The sequence below is a fragment of the Macaca mulatta genome, chromosome 11, assembly GCF_049350105.2.
Source record: "Macaca mulatta isolate MMU2019108-1 chromosome 11, T2T-MMU8v2.0, whole genome shotgun sequence".
Taxonomy (NCBI): domain Eukaryota; kingdom Metazoa; phylum Chordata; class Mammalia; order Primates; family Cercopithecidae; genus Macaca; species Macaca mulatta.
In genome coordinates this window covers 31,802,320-31,822,301 of record NC_133416.1, presented here as the reverse complement: position 1 = coordinate 31,822,301, position 19,982 = coordinate 31,802,320, and the positions used below count along the sequence as shown (strand labels likewise).

At 39.3% G+C, this 19,982-nt stretch overlaps 1 long non-coding RNA gene across 1 annotated transcript in view; it reads left to right on the top strand.

Annotated features, from left to right (window-relative positions):
- Positions 1-19,982, top strand: part of LOC144332687 (uncharacterized) — a 38,799-nt gene continuing 18,817 nt past the window's right edge. Inside the window, exon 1 of the long non-coding RNA XR_013400659.1 lies at positions 1-465. This is a non-coding gene — a long non-coding RNA (uncharacterized LOC144332687). The remainder of the gene's footprint in view (positions 466-19,982) is intronic.

Here is a 19,982-nt window from a genome sequence, read left to right as displayed (position 1 = left end):
GCAGCGGCAACCCATTGGAGTCCCCTTCCACACTGGAAGCTTTGTTCTTTTGCTCTTCACAATAAATCTTGCTGCTGCTCACTCTTTGGGTCTGCACTAGCTTTATGAGCTGTAACACTCACCTCAAGGGTCTGTGGCTTCACTCCTGAAGTCAGCAAGACCACGAACCCACCTGGAGGAAAAAACAACTCTGGATGTGCCATCTTTAAAAGTTGTGACATTCACTATGAAGGTCTGCAGCTTCACTCCTGAAGTCAGCAAGACCACTAACGCACCAGAAGGAAGAAACTCTGGACACATCTGAACATCTGAAGGAACAAACTCCGGACACACCATCTTTAAGAGCTGTAACACTCATCGTGAGCATCTGCGGCTTCATTCTTGAAGTCAGTAAGACCAAGAACCCACTGGAAGGAATAAATTCAGGACACATTTTGGCAACCCAGATGGGACTATCACCAAGTGGTAAGTACCATCAGACCCCTTTCACTTGCTATTCTGTCCTATTTTTCCTTAGAATTCAGGGGCTAAATACTGGGCACCTGTCAGCCAGTTAAAAGCGACTAGTGTGACCACCGGACTAAAGACACAGGTGTCAGGCTTTCTGGGAAAGGGCTCTCTAACAACCTCTGACTCTTCGGAGTTGGGAGCATTGGTTTCCCTGGAACCAGCTTCTGCTTTTCCTGTACTTCTGGGCTGAGCCGACGGTCAACAGAGAGGAAAGTCATTCAGTTCCAGGGTCCTGACAAGTTGGTTGACCCTGTGGCCATGAGTGGAACTCTCAAAGTCATGTTGCCCAAGTGAGACTCGCCCATCTATCCTATCTATGCTGACCCTTGCCTCCTGGGTCCTAATGCCTGTCAGACAAACTTCTTCTCACCTCTCTTCTCCGAGGCTAGTCCCACTTCTAAAAACCACTCCCTGTCTCTGGCGCTTTTCTAGTTTCTCCTATAAGAATGATTTCTAGTATAAACTTCAGTACTCTGTTACCTTCTTGAGGCACCTGGGCTCACCAATCAGAAAGACATAATTTTTGCCCAAAGCCCTGTCGGTGGGAGGGTACTACCTGGAATTTTAGGACCTCTCCTCAGACAAGCAGGCCTAAAAAAAGCTATTCCTGAAGCTAGGATATGGGGAGCCTCAGAAATTGTATCCTTCCTATTCATATAAGTGAGGACAAAAGGCATCACTTTTCAAACTCTGGAGATCCCTCACCTCCATCAGGATATGGCTCTCTACTTCATTTTTGGGGCATAACATCTTTAAGTCCCAATACTAACAGGAGAATCCTTAGGACTGTAACATATTTTCAAGAATGTGTCAGTAAGGGCCACTAAATCCGACCTTTCTCAGTCCTCCTTGTGGTCTAGGAGGAAAACTAGTGTTTCTGCTGCTGCGTCGGTGAGTGCAACTCTTCCCATCAGCAGGGTCCAGGGATCTTTACAGGTTCTTGGGCAAGAGGTGTTTCTGCTGCAGCATCGGTGAGCGCAACTATTCCAATCAGCAGGGTCCAGGGACCGTTGTGGGTTCTTGGGCAGGGGGAAAAACAAACAAACCAAAACTGCAGGTGGTTTTGTCTTTCAGATGGGAAACACTCAGGCATCAACAGGCTCACCCTTGAAATGCATCCTAAGCCATTGGAAACAATTTGACCCACAAACCCTGAAAAAGAGGCAGCTCATTTTTTTCTGCACTATGGCCTGGCCCCAATATTCTCTCTCTGATGGGGAAAAATGGCCACCTGAGGGAAGTATGAATTACAATACTATCCTGCAGCTTGACCTTTTCTGTAAGAGGGAAGGCAAATGGAGTGAAATACCTTATGTCCAAGCTTTCTTTTCATTGAAGGAGAATCCACAACTATGCAAAGCTTGCAATTTACATCCCACAGGCGGACGTCTCAGCTTACCCCCATATCCTAGCCTCCCTATAGCTCCCCTTCCTATTAATGATAAGCCTCTAATCTCCCCTGCCCAGAAAGAAACAAGCAAAGAAATCTCCAAAAGAACCACAAAACCCCCTGGGCTATCAGTTATGTCCCCCTCAAGCTGTAGGGGGAGGGGAAATTGGCCTAACCTGGGTACACGTCTCCTTCTCCCTCTCTGATTTAAAGCAGATCAAGGCAGACCCGGGGAAGCTTTCAGATGATCCTGGTAGGTATATAGATGTCCTACAGGGTCTAGGGCAAACCTTTGATCTCACTTGGAGAGATGTCATGCTATTGTTAGATCAAACCCTAGGCTTTAATGAAAAGAATGTGGCTTTAAATGCAGCCTGAGAGTTTGGAGATACTTGGTATCTCAGTCAAGTAAATGATAGAATGACAGCCGAAGAAAGGGACAAATTCCCTACCAGTCAGCAAGACATCCTCAGTATGGATCCCCACTGGGACCTTGACTTAGATCATGGGGACTGGAGTCATAAACATCTGTTGACCTGTGTTCTAAAAGGACTAAGGAGAATTAGGAAGAAGTCCGTGAATTATTCAATGATGTCCACCATAACTCAGGAAAAGGAAGAAAATCCTTCTGCCTGCCTCGAGCAGCTATGGGAAGCCTTAAAAAAATACACTCCCCTTTCACCTGACTCACTCGAGGGTCAATTGATCCTAAAAGATAAGTTTATTACCCAATCAGCCACAGATATCAGAAGAAAGCTCCAAAAGTGAACCCTGGGTCAGGAACAAAATCTGGAGGCATTATTAAACCTGGAAACCTCAGTGTTCTATAATAGGGACCAAGAGGAACAGGCCCAAAAGGGAAAGTGAGGTCAGAGAAAGGCCACAGCCTTAGTCATGGCCCTCAGACAAACAAACCTTGGTTGTTCCGTGAAGACAGAAAATGGAGCAGGCCAATTGCCCAGTAGGGCTTGTTATCAGTGTGGTTTACAAGGACGCCTTACAAAAGATTGTCCAATGAGAAGCTGCCCCCTCGCGCATGTCCACTATGCCGAGGCAATGAATGGAAGGTGCACTGCCCCAGAGGACAAAGGTTCTCTGGGCCAGAAGCCCCAAACCAGATGATCCAACAACAGAACTGAGGGTGCCTGGGACAAGCTCCAGCTCATGTCATCACCCTCACTGAGCCCTGGGTACATTTAACCATTGAGGGCCAGGAAATTGACTTCCTCCTGGACACTGGTGCAGTCTTCTCAGTGTTAATCTTCTGTCCCAGACGACTGTCCTCAAGGTCCATTACCATCCGGGGAATCCTGGGACAGCCTGTAACCAGGTGTTTCTCCCACCTCCTCAGTTGTATTTGGGAGACTTTGCTCTTTTCACATGCCTTTCTTGTTATGCCTGAAAGTCTCACACCCTTATTAGGGAGGGATATATTAGCCAAAGCTGGAGCTATTATCTACATGAATATGGGGAACAAGTTACCCATTTGTTATCCCCTACTTGAGGAAGGAATCAACCCTGAAGTCTGGGCATTGGAAGGACAATTTGGAAGGGCAAAGAATGCCCACCCAGTCCAAATCAGGCTAAAAGGTCCCACCACTTTTCCTTATCAAAGGCAATATCCCTTAAGGCCTGAAGCTCATAAAGGATTACAGGATATTGTTAAACATTTAAAAGCTCAAGGCTTAGTAAGGAAATGCAGCAGTCCCTGTAACACCCCAATTCTAGGAATACAAAAACCAAACGGTCAATGGCAACTAGTGCAAGATCTTAGACTCATCAATGAGACAGTAATTCCTCTATATCCAGTTGTACCCCACCCCTATACCCTGCTCTCTCAAATACCAGAGGAAGCAGAATGGTTCACTGTTCTGGACCTCAAGGATGCCTTCTTCTGTATTCCCCTGCACTGTGACTCCCAGTTTCTCTTTGCCTTTGAGGATCCCACTGACCACATGTCCCAACTTACATGGATAGTCTTGCCCCAAGGGTTTAGGGATAGCCCTCACCTGTTTGGTCAGGCACTGGCCCAAGAGCTAGGCCACTTCTCAAGTCCAGGCACTCTGGTCCTTCAGTGTGTGGATGATTTACTTTTGGCTGCCAGTTTGGAAGCCTCATGCCAGCAGGCTACTCTAGATCTCTTGAACTTTCTAGCTAATCAAGAGTACAGGGCTTCTAGTTCAAAGGTCCAGCTTTGCTATAGCAGGTCAAATATCTAGGCCTAATGTTAGCCAGAGGGAACAGGGCCCTCAGCAAGGAACGAATACAGCCTATATTGGCTTATCCTCACCCTAAGACATTTAAACAGTTGCAGGGATTCCTTGGAATCACTGACTTTTGCCAACTATGGATCCCCAGATACAATGAGATAGCTGGGCCCCTCTATACTCTAATCAAGAAGACCCAGAGGGCAAATACCCATCTAGTAGAATAAGAACCAGAGGCAGAAAGAGCCTTCAAAACCTTAAAGCAGGCCCTAGTACAAGCTCCAGCTTTAAGCCTTCCCACAGGACAAAACTTCTCTTTATATGTCACAGAGAGAGCAGGAATAGCTCTTGGCATCCTTACTCAGACTGGTGGAACAACCCCACAACCAGTGGCATACCTAAGTAAGGAAACTGATGTAGTATCAAAAGGCTGGCCTCACTGTTTAAGGGTAGTTGCAGTGGTAGCCTTCTTTGTGTCAGAGGCTATCAAAATAACACAAGGAAAGATCTCACTGTCTGGACTACTCATGATGTAAATGGCATACTAGGTGCCAAAAGAAGTTTATGGCTATCAGACAACTGCCTACTTAGATATCAGGCAATACCCTTCAGGGACTGGTGCTTCAAATACATGTGTGTGGCCCTCAACCCTGCCACTTTTCTCCCAGAGGATGGGGAACCAATCAAGCATGACTGCCAACAAATTATAGTCCAGATCTATGCCACCCGAGATGATCTCTTAGAAGTCCCCTTAGCTAATCCTACCTTAACCTATATACCGATGGGAGTTCATTTGTGGAGAATGGGATATGAAGGGCAGGTTATGCCATAGTTAGTGATGTAGCCATACTTTAAAGTAAGTCTCTTCCCCCAAGGACCAACACCCAGTTAGCAGAACTAATGGCACTTACCCGAGCCTTAGAACTGGGAAAGGGGAGAAGAATAAATGTGTATACAGATAGCAAGTATGCTTATCTAATCCTACATGCTCATGCTGCAAAATGGAAAGAAAGGGAATTCCTAACACCTGGGGGAACCCCCATTAAATACCACAAGGAAATTATGGAGTTATTGCACCCAGTGCAGAAACCCAAGGAGGTGGCAGTCTTACACTGCCAAAGCCATCAGAAAGGTGAGGGAGAAAAGGCAGAAGGAAACCGTTGGGCAGATGCTGAGGCCAAAATTGCTGCCAGGCGAAACCTCCCGTTAGAAATACCTATGGAAGGACCCTTGGTACGGAACAACTCCCTCCAAGAGATTAAGCCCCAGTATTCCCCGACTGAAACAGAATGGGGACTTTCACAGGAGCATAGTTTTCTCCCCTTGGGGTGGTTAACGACAGAAGAAGGAAAGGTACTTATATCCAAAGCCAGCCAGCGGAAAATACTTAAAACTCTCCACCAAACTTCTCATATGGATATTGAAAACATTCATCAAATGGTAAAATCCCTATTTACAGGGCCAGATCTCCTCTGGACCATCTTTAAGAGCTGTAACACTAACCGCGAACGTCCGCAACTTCATTCTTGAAGTCAGCGAGACCAAGAACCCAGCCAAAGGAATAAATTCTGAACACAAAATGACCTGAGTGAGAAATTTATAGACAAATACATAAATAAAAAACATAATATTTGGCCTTTTTAAAACAAATCAGAATATTTAACTGGTAAATTGACAACAATTTTGAAGAATGATTATACTTGTCAAATGTTATATAATGTATTTTTATCTCATTGAAGTATAACTTGGAGTATGTTTTCTAGAGAAATATTTTTCAAAACTAAGTTCTAAAGTACTGGGTGTGTCTACTTTTAGCTATACTTATTAAAATAGCTTTATATATGTGCAGAGATGTTAACACACTAGATTCACTCAGCATTTTTATAGTGACCAAAATGGAAAATAATCTAAATCTTAGTCTAAATAATTAAGAAAACTATAGTAAATCCATAGGATAAACTTTGTCCTATGGATTTATTATAAATTTACGCAGTCATTAAATAAAATGTTGTCACATAATTTTTAAAATAAAACACCCTACATGTAATATTGAGTGAGAAAATCAGGATGAACTATATAATTCAAATTTGTATAAAAAGTGAATGAAATACAGGTCTAAAAGAAAAGAGCAATATGTTTAATTGGACATCTTGATTATAAGATTATGAGTAATTTTTTTGAAATTCTCTAAATTTTTCCCAGTGAGTAAATAAACATTTCTAATTTTAAGGTTATAAATAGGGAAAAGAAGGAGGAAAAATATGTCTTGTTCTACAAGCTGAAATGGATTCACAGCAGAGCAGTTACAGGGAGCTTCATGACAGTATTCAAACCATTTAGCAGCCTGCCTCACAAGAGAAGGACCAGATGAGATTACATCATCTTCTGAAGGGTGCTTTAGAAATTCTTAAGGTAGTGGGAGGTTGAACAAAACCGCTACTACCAATGTCAATTTTAAGTTCCAGGAGACCTCCGGGCGCAGTGGCTCACGCCTATAATCCCAGCACTTTGGGAGGCGGAGGCGGGCAGATCACGAGGTCAGGAGATGGCGACCATCCTGGCTAAGACAGTGAAAACCTGTCTCTACTAAAAATACAAAAAATTAGTCAGTCATGGTGGCGGGCACCTGTAGTCCCAGCTACTCAGGAGGCTGAGGCAGGAGAATGGCGCAAACCTGGGAGATGGAGCTTGCAGTGAGCCGAGATCGGGCCACTGCACTCCAGCCTGAACGACAGAGCGAGACTCCGTCTCAAAAAAAAAAAAAAAAAAAAAAAAGTGCTTTTTAAGAGACAGGTTCTTGCTATGTTGTCTAGGCTCAAGTGTAGTGACTATTCATAAATATGATCATAGTATACTACAACCTTGAACTCCTGGGCTCAAGCAATCCTGTGCCTCAGCCTCCCCAGTAGCTGGGACTGCAGGCTCACACCACGGGTATGGCTCTTCTAAGAAATATTGTCTAAAATGTTTCATTTTGACCAACTAATGGGTTTGATTTCCGTGGCAATTACTGCAACTTGCCTATTATAAATTTGGCCACTGTGGATAAATGAAGGTTATATGTAGCTAAAGCTCAAATATACTCGCTAAAAATATTATATTTCAGTTTGGTGACAGCAATAACTTTTTCATTCCTTGAGGACCCAGTCCTAGACCATGTACCTTTTCTTACAACATACAGTTTTTAAAAGATGTACCTAAGTTATTCCAGACATCATAAGAACTGGGCATTGTGTCCTAGTTGATTTAGAACTACTGCCTTAAAACTTCTTAAGACTCAGCAATAGGGAACACCCAGCTCTCTCTTCTAATTGGTTTTTATTCACTTATTTTTCCCATTTTTATATTGATGTGGCAGAAATTTATAATTTCAAAAATAAGAATTTTTTTCTTTCACATTGCTCAATAATCTTTGTCTTGATGAATAGTAAGATTTTTTTGTTGGGGACAAGGAAAATTATGTGAAGGAGATTCACTTTTATTAAAATATCTTATGATGATTTTCACATATAATGTCATTTTGGCCATGAGTTTTCTTTGAGATATTCTTTTTATATTTCTGGCAAGTCAATTTTTTCCCTATTTGTTAGGTTTTTGTTCAATTTCTTGTGCTTCTTTGTTCAATATATATGTTTTTGTTCAATTTCTTGTGCTTTATTGGGAAAATGTTGTTATTGAATAAGTAAATTAATAGATTGTAATTCTTTGTTTAATTTGTCAGCTTTAGGAAAGGAGAAAAATATAATATTTAAAATTCTGACTTCTGTAATCTGTGGAGGCCTCATGCTAAACCTGTATGAAGTATAAGATTGATCAGATTTTTTTTAACACCTAAGCATACTCTTAATTTTTCTGGATACTTAGAATATTACAACAATATAGTCAGAAATTTTTATCCCTAGCATAAAAGTTTCAAGTAGCTTTTCTCTTTTGGAATTCACTTCCTGAATGTACTAATATCAAAAGTAATTTGTCCGTTTTTTTCTTTACTTGTTTGATTAGTTCACATGTGTTAGTTGTAACCAGATTATTGAAAGATACGCTTTGTCTATCATCCTGTGGTTTGAGCAAAGGCGCTAATAGCATTATGAAAATGGATAACTATTGCAAATTATAGAAATTGGATATCATAGAGAAACATTTGCCATTATATTTAATTCTGAACGTTTATTAGAATTCCCTCAGTACTTAAGATTAATCCATTCACACTGATTTTTTTTTTTAATCAGCCAGCAGGCTTTGCTTTCCTGCCCATTTTACCTTTTGTTTCTTTTTTTTTTTTTTTTTTTTGACATGTTAATTAAAATACAATTTGGGAAGCATTTCCATTAAAAACATTTCACTTAATTTTGGTATGATAATGTAAGAAGTGTTGGAAAAAGAAAACTAAGAAGAAATTTGCATCGAATTTAAGTTATATAAGTAAAGCATACCGTAATGGACTAACATAAAATAGAAAAAAAATCTCACATTTAAACCTGTAATTATTCAGACCACCAACAAATTGTTGTAGAAATATGCCAGGCACTGTTCAAAGAAATGAAGATTGAGCAATGAACAAGACAGTCCCTGCCATAGTAGAACTTACAGTCTAGTAATGGACATAGTCAATAATCATATAAGAAATATATAGTTTATTAAGTTACTGTATTAGTCCATTTTCATACTGCTATGAAGAAATACCCGAGACTGGGTAATTTATAAAGAAAAAGAGGGTTAATGGACTCAAAGTTCCACACAGCTTGAGAGGCCTCATAATCATGGCAGAAGGTAAAAGAGGAGTAAGGGCATGTCTTATGTGGCAGCAGGCAAGAGAACTGTGCTGGGGAACTGCCTTTTATAAAACCATCAGATCTTGTGAGACTTATTCATAATCACGAGAACAACATGGGAAAAACCCATTCCCATGATTCAATTACCTCCTACCGGGTCCCTCCTAAGACACATGAGGATTATGGAAGCTATCATTCAAGATGAGATTTGGGTGTGGACACAGTCAAACCATATCAGTTATAAAGAAAAAAATGCAGTGTGCAACAAAAATATGTAACAGAGAAAGCTTGTTTACTTTGATGGAGGACAGGGAAGGGAATCAAGGAAAACTTGGATTTCTCTCTTTTTTTTAGCAAGACTCCATGGAAGTTATTTCTACTCACTGTCTCCCCTTTTGCCCTCTCATTTTTCTTGAATCTATCGTCACAGGGCTTTATTTTTTCCTACCATTTCATGGACACTGTTCTTGTTCAAGCTATCAATCTTCCACAAGTCTAGATTTAGTAGTCCCTTCTCAGTCAACACAGAGGAGCTCTCCCTTCTCAAATCTCCCTTGTTTTGGTCTCCAAAAAAGGAGAGCTCACTACTCTCCTTCAGAGTCCTGGCTGGTTTTTCCTCATTTTCTGTATCACTGTCAGTTGAGGTGTCCCAGGACCGTCTTTGACTCTCTTCCTTTCTTTACCTATACTCCTTCCTTAGTGATCTCAGCCATTCTCCAGCTTTAAATACCGTCTATACAGTGATAACTTCCAAATTTATATCTCCAGTCCCAGCTTCCTTATTGAACACTAGCGCTGTATATCCAAGTGCCTCCCTTTCCATTTGGCTATCTAATAAGCATCTCAAACTTAACATGACCAAAATTGAACACTTTACTTCCTACCTCTGCCTCCAAGTTCTTCTTCCACCAATCTTTTGTGTCTAACAGCCAAAGTGATCGTTTTAAAATGAATAATTGAGATCATGTTTATAATCCAATGTTTTCCTAACTCATTCACAGTAAAAGTCCTTCTAGTGCCTACAAGAGGCTATAGGATCTGGCTCTTGACTGTCTCTTTGATGTCTTCCCCTGCCACTTTTCCCAGTGCTCACTTCATACCCAGCCATGCCAACCTTGCTGCTGTTCCTCAGCAAGCACGCCCTCTGCTATATCCCTGAAACCTATAACTACACGTGGTAAACAGTGCTCAAGAATTGTTTATTTGAATAAAGGTAATGACATTTCAGCTACGGCAGAGCAGGAGTGGAAAATAAGGAGGTAGCTCCTTAGCTGATGAATGGGTTAAGAAATATGTCTGTTTTGCTTAGGAGAATCCCCCTGCCTGAGAGCTAACATATGAGTGGGGGTTAACTCAGGTAAGAGACTCTTATTACATATATTCATTCTGTTTTTCAGATAAACATAGAAAACCTTTAATGTAGACATGTTTTTAATGACAGAAGAATTATAATAGATTTATATACTCCATGTGTGAGGTTTATTAACGATCTGACTCATTTTGTATTCTTAAGATTGCAGATAAAACATGCTATGAGAAATTATGATATGTCTATGTGAATAAAAAATATAGAGCCATTATAATTTATATGAGGTGGTTAGTAGCATGGAAATATTGTCACAATAAATTAGATCGGGGAAAACGTTATAATGGTATAAAATGGAATGCAATTTTTTAAACATATACAGCATAGAAAGACTGCAAGATTTACATTAAAACATGAATATTAGTTGCTTAAAGGAGGGACTATAGGAGGCTTTTGTTTTTGAGACAGGGTCTCGCTCTGTTCAGGCTGGAGTGCAGTGGTGTGATCATGGTTCACCACAGCCTCAACCTCCCAGGCTCAAATGAACCTCCCACCTCAGCCTCCCAAGTAGCTGGGATCACAGGCACACACTACCATACCTGGCTAACACTTTTTTATTTATTTATTTTTTTTTTGGTAGAGACGAGGTCTTGCTGCTACCCAGGTTGGTCTTGACTTCCTGGGCTCAAGCAGTCCTCCTGCCAAGGGACTCCCAAAGTGCTGGAATTACAAGCGTGAACCACCATACCCAACAAAACTTTTTATCTCCTCCTTTGGACGCTTTTTGAAACTTTCTGCAATGAGCATATATGCATTGCTTTTATAATCAAAATAAAGAAATAAGTTATAAACGTTTAATTGAATGTATTGAACCTGAATGTTCTTATTCTATATTCCATGAGAGGAAAAATTCAAGACAATGATAGCCTTGGGAGATTGCTTGATCCCCTAGCAAACAGTTTCTGCCTGTCCTCACAGTGGTACTCTGGGAGGGCAGCCAGAGGTACTGGGAAAAGGCCACATGGAGAAGGAAATCTCCAGCTGAACTTTGTAACAATTTGAACTAATCGAGAAACCTCCTGGCCAGAACTCAGGGGAGGGTGTGAATCTGGTGTGCAGACTCCACAGGCAGGAATAGAAGGAAAGCCATACTTGATTTCACAGCTGGGAGGTGGGTAGCCTGGGACAAATTCTCAGCCCTGCTCATCCACTGCCTGGAAACAGACTCAGTGACATTGGAGGGGGCATGGTGGAAGTGAGACCAGCCCTTTGGATTGTGAGGAGCTGGGTGAGGCCTGTGACTGTCGGCTCTCCCCCATTTTCCCTGAAAACCTGCTTGACAAAGCAGAGACAGTCATAATCCTCCAAGGAACATAACTCCATTGACCTAGGAACCTCACCCCAATCTCCCACAGCAGCTGTAGCAAGACCTGCCCAAGGAGAGTCTGAGCTCAGACACACTTAGCCCTGCCCCCACCTAATGGTCCTTCCCTACCCACCCTGGTCACTGCAGACAGAGGGCATACACTCTTGGGAGTTCCAGGGCCCCACCTACCACCTGTTCCTCCCCATTCAACCACAGCTGGTGCTCTCTGGAAAGCGCCACCTCCTGGCAGGAGGCCAACCAACACAAAAATAGTGCATTAAACCACCAAAGCTAAGAATCCTCACAGAGTCCATTTCACTCCCCTGTCACCACGACCAGGACAGGTGCTGGGATGCATGACTTAGAGACCCACAGACGGTTCACATCACAGGACTCTTTGCAGACAACCCCCACTACTGGCCTGGAGCCTGGTAGCCTTGCTGAGTGGCTAGATCCCGAAGAGACAACAATCACTTCAGCTCAGCTCTCAGGAAGCCACATCCGTAGGAAAAGGGTGAGAATACTACATGAAGGGGACACTCTGTGAGGCAAAAGAATCTGAACAACAGCCTTCAGCCCTAGACCTTCCCTCTGACAGAGCCTACCCAAATAAGAAACCAGAAAACCAACTCTGGTAATATGAGAAAACGAGGTTATTTAACACCTCCCAAACTCACACTAGCTCACTAGCAATGGACCCAAAACAAGAAGAAATCCCTGATTTACCTGAAAAAGAATTCAGGAGGTTAGTTATTAAGCTACTTAGGCAGGCACCAGAGAAAGGTGAAGCCCAATATAAGGAAAAACAAAAAATGATACAAGAAGTGAAGGGAGAAATATTCAAGGAAGTAGATCACATAAATAAAAAACAATCAAAACTTCAGTAAACAATGGACACACTTATAGAAATGCAAAGTGCTCTGGAAAGTCTCAGCAATAGAATTGAACAAGACAATTGAAGAACTGTCTTCAGAGCTTGAAGACAAGGACTTCAAATTAACCCAATCCAACAAAGACAAAGAAACAAGAATAAGAAAATATGAACAAAGCCTCCAAGATGTCTGGGATTATGTTAAACAACCAAACCTAAGAATAATCTGTGTTCCTGAGGAGGAAGAGAAATCTAAAAGTTTGGAAAACATATTTGGGGGAATAATCGAGGAAAACTTCCCGAACCTTGCTAGAGACCTAGATATCCAAATACAAGAAGCACAAAGAACACTTGGGAAATTCATCACAAAAGATCATCTCATAGGCACATTGTCATCAGATTATCTAAAACTAAGATGAAGGAAAGAATCTTAAGAGTTGTGAGACAAAAGCACCAGGTAAACTATAAAGGAAAACCTATCAGATTAGCAACAGATTTGTCAACAAAAACCCTGCAAGTTAGTAGGGATTGGGTCCTTATATTCGGCCTTCTCAAACAAAACTATCGGCCAAGAATTTTGTATCCAGCAAAACTAAGCCTCATATATGAAAAAAAAAAACACTCTTTTTCAGACAAACAAATGCTGAGAGAATTTGCCATTGTCAAGCCTCCACTATAAGAACTGCTAAAAGGAGCTCTAAATCTTGAAACAAATCCTGGAAACACATCAAAACAGAACCTTGTTAAAGTGTAAATCTCATAGTACCCATAAAACAAAAATGCAATTTTAAAAACAAAAAACAAAACAAAACAAAAAACCAAGGTATACGGGCAACAAATAGCATGATAAATGGAATGGTACTTCATATCTCAAGACTAATATTGAATGTGAATGGCCTAAATGCTCCACTTAAAAGATACAGAATTACAGAATATGTGAGAACTCACCAACCATCTGCTGCCTTCAAGAGACTCACCTAATGCACAAGGATTTGCACAAACTTAAGGAAAAGGGGTGAAAAAAGACATTTCCTGCAAATTGACAACAAAAGTAAGCAGAAGTAGCTATTCTTATATCAGACAAAGCAAATTTTAAAGCAACAGCAGTTTAAAAAGGCAAAGAGGGGCATTATATAATGATAAAAGGCCTGTCCAACAGGAAAATATCCTAAACATATGTGCACCTAACGCTGGAGCTCCCAAATTTATAAAACAATTACTAATAGACCTAACAAATGAGATAAACAGCAATACAGTAATAGTGGGGGACTTTAATACTATGCTGACAGCACTAGACAGTTCATCAAGACAGAAAGTCAACAACGAAACAATGGATTTAAACTGTACCTTGGAACAAATGGACTTAACAGATATATACAGAAAATTCCATCCAACAACCACAGAATATACATTTTATTCAACAGTGTATGGAACTTTCTCCAAAAGAGACTATATGATAGTCCACAAAACAAGCCTCAATAAATTTAAGAAAATCAAAATTGTATCAAGCACTCTCTCAGACCACAGTGGAATAAAACTGGAAATCAACTCCAAAAGGAAACTTCAAAACCATGCAAATACATGGAAATTAAATAACCTGCTCCTGAATTATCATTGAGTCAAAAATGAAATCAAGATGGAAATTAAAAAATTCTTTTAACTGAATGACAATAGTGACAACCTATCAAAACCGCTGGGACACAGCAAAGGTAGTGCTAAGAGAAAAGTTCATAGTCCTAAATGCCTACATCAAAAAGTCTGAAAGAGCACAAACTGACACTTTAAGGTCACACCTCAAAAAACTAGAGAAACAAAAGCAAACCAAACCCAAACCCAGCAGAAGAAAGAAAATAACCAAGACCAGAGCAGAACTAAACGAAATTCAAACCAACAAACACATAATATGAAAGATAAACAAAGGCTGGTTCTTTGAAAAGATAAATAAAATAGATAGACCATTTGTGAGATTAACCAAGAAAAGAGAAAATAAGCTCAATTAGAAATGAAACAGGAGATATTACTACTGTTACCACAGGAATACAAAAGATTATTCAAGGCTGCTATGAACACTTTTATGCACATAAACTAGAAAACCTAGAAGAGATGGATAAATTCCTGGAAAGATACAACCCTACTAGCTTAAATCAGAAAAAATTAGGTACCCTGAACAGACCAGTAACAGGCAGCGAGATTGAAATAATTTAAAAATTACCAACAACAACAAAAAAATCCAGGACCAAATGAATTCACAGCAGAATTCTACCAGACATTCAAAGAAGAATTGTTAACAATCCTTTTGACATTATTCTACCAGAGAGAGAAAGAGGGCACCATCCCTAAATCATTCTATGAATCCAGTGTCACCCTAATGCCAAAACCAGGAAAAGGCAAAAAATAAATAAATAAATAAATAAATAAATAAATAAATAAATAAATAAAGACTGATATCCCTGATGAACATAAATGCTAAAATCCTTAACAAAATACTAACTAACCGAATCCAACAACATATCAAAATGATAATCCACCATGATTAAGTGGGTTTCATACCAGGGATGCAGGGATGGTTTAACATGCAAGTTGATAAATGTAATATACCACATAAACAGAATTAAAAACAAAAGTCACATGATCATCTCAACAGATGCAGAAAAAGCATTTGACAAAATCCAGCATTGCTTTATCATTAAAACTCCCAGCAAAATCAGCATACAAGGGACACATCCCAAAGTAATAAAAACCGTCTATGACAAACTGACAGCTAACATAATACTGAATGGGGAAAAGTTGAAAGCATTCCCTTTGATAACTGGGACAAGACAAGGATGCCCACTCCCACCACTCCTCTTCAACATAGTACTGGAAGTCCTAGCCAGAACAATCAGACAAGAGAAAGAAATAAAGGGCATCCAAACGGATAAAGAGGAAGACAAACTGTCGCTGTTTGCTAATGATATGATCGTTTACGTAGAAAACCCTAAGGACTCCTCCAGAAAGCTCCTAGAACTGATAAAAGAATTCAGCAAAGTTTCTGGACACAAAATTAATGTACAGAAATCAGTAGCTCTTCTGTACACCAACATTAACCAAGCAGAGAATTAAATAAAGAACTCAATCCCTTTACAATAACTGAAAAAAAATAAAATAAAATACTTAGGAATATACCTAACCAAGGAGGTGAAAGACCGCTACAGATAAAACCAGAAAACGCTGCTGAGAGAAATCATAGACAGCACAAACAAGTGGAAACACATCCCATGCTCATGGATGAGTAGAATCAATATTGTGAAAATGACCATACTGCCAAAAGTGATCTACAAATTCAATGCAATCCCCATCAAAATACCACCATCATGCTTCACAGAATTAGAAAAAAAAATTCTAAAATTCAGATTGAACCAAAAAAGAGTAAACATAGCCAAAGCAAGGCTAAGCAAAAAGAACAAATCTGGAGGCATCACATTACCTGATTTCAAACTACACTATAAGGCCATAGTCACCAAAACATCATGGTAGTGGTATAAAAATAGACACACAGACGAAAGGAACAGAATAGAGAACCCAGAAATAAAGCCAAATACTTACAGCCAACTGATCTTCAACAAAGCAAACAAAAACAAAATGGGGAAAGGATACCCTTTTAAACAAATGATGCTGGAATAATTGACTAGCCACATGTAGGAGAATGAAATTGGATTATCACCTTATACAAAAAACAACTCAAGATGGATTAAGGACTTAAACCTTAAACCTGAAGCTCCAAAAATTCTAGAAGATAACATTGGAAAAACCCTTCTAGACATTGGCTTAGGCGAAGATTTCCTGACCAAGAACCCAAAAGCAAATGCAATATAAACAAAGATAAATAGCAGGGACCTAATTAAACTAAAGAGCTTTTGCATGGCAAAAGGAACAGTCAGCAGAGTAAACAGACAATCCACAGAATGGAAGAAAATCTTCACAATCTATACATCTGGCAAAGGACTAATACTCAGAATCTACAAGTAACTCAAACAAATCAGCAAGAAAAAAACAAACAATCCCATCAAAAAGTGGGCTAAGAACATGAATAGCCAATTCTCAAAAGATATACAAATGACCAACAAACATATGAAAAATTGCTCAACATCACTAATGATCAGGGAAATGCAAATCAAAACTACAGTGTGATACCACCTTACTCCTACAAGAATGGCCATAAGCAAAAATTCAAAAAATAGTAGATATTGGTGTGGATATGTTGAACAGGGAACACTTGTACACTGTTGGTGGGAATGTAAACTAGCACAAACTCTATGGAAAACATTGTGGAGATTCCTTAAAGAACCGGAAAGTAGAACTCATTTGACCCTGCAATCTCACTACTGGGTATTTATCCAGAGGAAAAGAAGTCATTATACGAAAAAGATACTTGCACACAGATGTTTATAGCAGCACAATTCACAATTACAAAATTGTGGAACCAACACAAATTGCCTATCTGTTTTTTGTGCATATATATACATATTATATATAATATGTATATATATAAAATATGTATATATGTATATATAATATGTATATGTATAATATGTGTGTGTGTATATATATATGATGGAGTACTACTCAGCCATAAAAAGGAATGAGTTAATGGCATTCACAATGACCTGGAAGAGACTGGAGACTATTATTCTAAGTAAAGTAATTCTGAAATATAAAACTAAACATCGTATGTTCTCACTCATAAGTGGGAGCTAAGCTGTGAGGATGCAAAGGCATAAGAATGACACAATGGATTTTGGGGACTCAAGGGGAAAGGGTGGGTAGTGGGCGAAGGATAAAGGACTACAAATAGGATACAGTGTATACTTCTTGGGTTATGGGTGCACCAGAATCTGACAAATCACCACTAAAGAACTTACTCATGCCACTAAACACCACCTGTTCCCCAATAACCTATTGAAATAAAAAAATAAAAACAATGATGAAGGTAAGATCATAAAGGAGGTAAGGAATCTGTGATACAGGGTTTGACTTGGCTTTGGTTAACTGATATTATGAACACATAGGAATATCCTTGCTGCTAAACATTGTCTAGTAAGTAGTATACTCTAACTTCTGTCATAACATACAGATGTTAATGGTCTGATTCTAGTTGCTTTATACTGATATATGGACTCATATGTCAGGAGCAGGAGAGTAAGATTAGGCAGTTGTGAATAAGGAGGTGGCTCTTTATTCGATGAATGGGTAAAAAAGACACCTGCTTTGCTTATGAGAATCTTTCTAGCTATTTGAAGTCTGTTCATTGTTATTCTTTCTATATATTTTATGCCTTTTAGACAATGTAGATATTTTGTCTTTTTTTCTTTGCTGGATTATTGCATTGTGATTAAGGTGATAAGATTATAGATAAAGTTAATCAGTATTTAGGTGGCCCCAATGTTAGGTTAGATAATACCTACAGCATTTGGAATAGGCCCCAAATGTCACTTAATTGCTAATTTTTCTTTCCTCTTGACCCTGTGAACCTTAATATCCTTGTTTTAACTACTGTGGGTGATCCAAATTTCCTTAACTTGTAAGTGTTAGAAATTTGAACTGTATGTACTGTTCAAATTTTAGGAGCTTGTGATCTACCCAGGGATTTAGTCTAACCAAGCACCCAGATCTATATAACCTGCTTGCCTTGTTTTCTACTCACATTTTAAGATATTGAAGTTATATGTTATGCAATTATGGGGGAAGTGAAATATTATTGTGGCATCTGCAAGTTTAGAGAAGTCCTAAAGGTCTCAGGTCACATCTCTTGAATATCAAGTGTCAATTCACGCATCTCTAGACTGAAGATGATAATACCTATATCTTATGATTGTGAAGCCTAAATAAGATCGTGTAAGAAATAGGAGTGACAAAAATAAATTGAAATGTAGATGTGGTGTGACTTAATGGGTTTACAGTTTGTGATTTAAGGTCAAAGAATTCAGTCTGTTTGCTTTTGAAGTGTTTTTCCAAACAGAAGTCATTTAAACATACATAAGGATCTGTGGATACAAAGAAACAATGATAGGAGTTAATAAAGTATACTACAGTTTAGGTTTTAATGACCTACTTGTAGACATTCCAATTAGATTCAAGTAACTTCTCTTCTTGATTATTGTATTTTTTTTCTCTTTGCCTCAAAGATGTCCAGTATTGGATTTGATTCCGGTGACTTCTGTTGAGATTGCATCTCTCAATTATCCTAACAGTTATCTCAACATGCTGAATTACACTTGGACTTTTTATTCCACATCAGTAAATAAAATGAAGGCCATGATTAAATACTTTATAACAGAAGAATCTTTGAACTGTGATTGGGATTACATAATATTTATGATAGACCATATCAGCAATCAAGATTACTTTGTAAATTGATCTTTCTTAAATGGCCTAAACTAACTGGCACCAAGTATTTATATAATGAATATACATGTAAAACATGACCTACATTGGCCTTGGGAACAATAGCATTTGTTGTCAGTGATTTCTCATTAGATCCTTCATCAGAATCCGAGTGCATTATTGAGCACAGTTGGATGAGCATGAGATCACACTCACCGGATCTTGATTCCTTCCCAATCCTGGCTTGTCTTGACTTTTTAGTCCAAAAATTCCTATCTCATTTAACCATTAGTTGGCACTCTTGTTTTTCTCCAGATGCCATATGTTTTAAAGGGTTTTATTTCCTAAATGGCATTTTTAGATGGTAACTTTTTTGAAAATGTATTTGCTCAATGTTACCAGTATCAGGTTTTATACTCATAGTAGAAGTGTCCCTTTTTAGACCTCAGATAAATTAAAGTGGGGAAAGGCCCATTAGCCAGAATAACCTTTACTGATGAGTGGTGCTGAGGACTAAGAAATTAATGGTTGGAGGTGCTGGGAGTCAAACCCAGGGCCTTGTACATGGGAGGCACCTGTCTACCACTGAGTTACACTCACTTACCAAGCTTGAATAATCTTTAGAAATATATTGGCCACATGGTGTCTGTCATGCTTGAGCATTTGGCAGTATTCCATTATGAGACTGACTCATAGGGGAAACTTTTTGAAAGATTTTGTAATCCAATATTGCATCAACTTCTCTAGTTTCCTCTCAGTTCTGCCACTTAGGACACGATTAAAATCCATGTGTTGCAGAGGTCAAGAGGAGAATTTTGATGCTTTCTTTTTCCAGGGACCTTGACCCCTCCTATGATACTCCCAGATTTATAACACCAATAAGTTCAGAATTTTGCTTTGAAGTTCCAAAGTTGCTTTGGAACTTACTTTTCTATCAGTAAATATGGCTCTTACTAGATTCTAAAGCAATTGGAGTATGGAGGAGGGGAAGATTTGTAAGTTCAAGCTATTGGTTTTCCTTAAGATTAACATGGGTTTCCACAGCACCATACTCCTCAACCCTAATTCCTGCCAATACCCTTTCACCAAAGACCCTAGAAATGTACCTGTAGTTGAACAAATTGCATTTAGCATTCATTGCAGAAAGAGAGAATACACACCATGGAAAACCATGGGGTATCTCAGTAATAAGGTGTT